A 2,502-nucleotide genomic window follows, 5' to 3' on the forward strand; every position below is an offset into this window, starting at 1 on the left:
TAGGTACGACGCTAAATATATACAAGAGATCTCAACCACATCGCAGTCTTCAGAAGTACATTTCGCTTAGAAAACAAGTAAAGCTTAGCAAACTTGGAAATCCCAACTAAGACTCAACTTCAAACAAGATTCAAAACAAACGTGAAATTTGTCAAAAATAAAAAATATAAAGGATGTTTCATCCTTAATGTAAACACTGAAGAGTTAATTAGACTGTATGAAGCAGCAAGGATGAAAGAAAAAGAATTCAGGTCTGTCACTGAAGAAGGAATGTAAACCTTTGAAGGAATGTTTCTTTGAATCTATTAAAATCCCCATATATAATCTATGAAACTGCTGCAACAGTCTTAGAAAACAGCCAGCTTTCCCTTTTGAGTTCCATTTTCTTGAAACTCTGTTTGCAAGGTAAAATGGGAATGTTTGCAACTGTTCTCAGATGCGTGCACGCACTGTGGACCTCCCAGTTTAGAAATCTTATGCACACACTGTAATTGGAAAAAAATGAGATTTTTTTGCTAAACTCTGATCCTGCAAGCATTCACTTGCTTAATGTTAAGCACCTATTTACCATGAACTGTTCAAGCACTGAAGTGCCAGCAACTTCACAGACTTCTTGTTGCAATATTTTCAAAGAAACACTTGTCTCATCTCTAAATACATTCGTATGTTCAGGTCTTCATGGTTTCCCAGTGAAGTGAATTAATGACTTCACCACATGTGCTAGACAGAACCACAGAAACAAGTGAAGTGGAGGGTGTAAACATAGCAGGAACCAGAAGCATGATAACTGTGTCTTGCAAGAGTTCACTGTTTGCTCAGGCAAATTATGGAAAGGCTGTACTGTATAGAATCTTCTAACTTGTACATGATTATATATCATATTTACATATATTACTACATATATGGAAAATTCTGGGAAAAAAAATCAAATTATCATAAACCTGATGTCTATAGTTAAACAACATACTCACAAGTCATTAATTATCTTGTTGCATCAGTCAGGTAGCAGAGTTAAGTACTAACCTGGAATTTCTCTTGTGCAATCTGCTATTCCAGAGCCTTGGATTAAATCGTGTAACAAGAAATGCAGTAAAATCAAGTCATCATATATTAATCTCAACACTTAAAACATATTCACTTACGACAACAGTTAATGCACCACTTCATTATCTGCTTCCTACTGAAATACTAAGCTTATTTTCTAACTCTGACCAGCCTGTGTTTATCCATGATTTCTGAAAGACAAAAATTGGACCTCTGGCAAGAGTGCTCAATGGCTCTTGGAGGTGTTTGCACCAAGTGTGCATACACACACACATCCACTTCCATGAATACCCGTAGAAATGTCTAGGATCATTACTGGACTGCAAAACAATGGTTACATTGCACAGCTCACCTCACAGTAACTGAAAAACAAGTGACTGTGAACAACACATTGGCAAAGCAGAAGTGGTGTGCGGCTGTGTGTTGCCTGAGCTTGTTTTCATCTCACTGAGCCTTTCTACTACAGTAAAACAGCATAAACTGTTTCTTTGAAAGAAATCAACATATTCTCCTGGACTAAATGCACAGTTCAGCTTCAGTATAAACACCAGTATACAGTTCTGAAACAAAGTAACTACAGAGAATGGAGAATTCTCTCACTAGGAAGAAAAGCCATTGCTTCTTTTTTTGTTTTTCCCCCTCTTAAGAAAATCAAAGAACCCAACCCAGTCCCCTTTTCCCCTTTTGTCCCTAGCATGCAACTTACAGGCCAATCAAATAGTAGATTACATACATCCCTACAGTTTATCATCTTCATACAAGTGCATATAGTATACACATATCTCCTTTAAGTGCCATACATATGGAAAAAAAATCACAAATTATATAACAAAATAAATAAGTTTATTCCCACCTCATCCTTTTCACTATATCATGAACTAAAGAGAAAGTCAATAAAATTAGATAGGTCTTTGGACAAAAATATATGTTAAAACTGGCTCAGAAAACAAATTACTTAGAATAGTCTGCAGATCTCTTATATTCAAACTTCATAAATAGCAAGCACAATTTTAAAAATGTCTATATACATTGGCACACATGATTATGTGCACCAAATTCAGAATTAAGAGCCTAGAAAAAGTGTAGCTATCCCCTCATAATTTCTTTTGTAGGTATTTAAAGATCCTCCTCCCCACTAAAGTAGGGAGGAGACTACAAAAGACATATTGCATTTTAAAGCACAAGAAAACTAAAGAGTTAGAGACCTGGGAGCAGAGAGCAGGTGGAAGCTTTAGAAAAACGCCTCCCAAATTTTTTAGTGTATGTAATGCAAGTGTAGCATATTTCAGCAACTCGAGTACCTTTTAGGGTCCTACTATCATGAAGAACTGATGACAGACGGGAATTAAAAGGTATGTATTTAGACAGTTCATTTGACAACAGCAGCATTTACTGAGTCTTCATAAAGAGGCAATTCTTCCTGAGGGCAGAACTATGCTTTTGGTATTCCACTTTCCC

The sequence above is a fragment of the Acanthisitta chloris genome, unplaced genomic scaffold (assembly GCF_000695815.1).
Source record: "Acanthisitta chloris isolate BGI_N310 unplaced genomic scaffold, ASM69581v1 scaffold13150, whole genome shotgun sequence".
NCBI lineage: Eukaryota > Metazoa > Chordata > Aves > Passeriformes > Acanthisittidae > Acanthisitta > Acanthisitta chloris.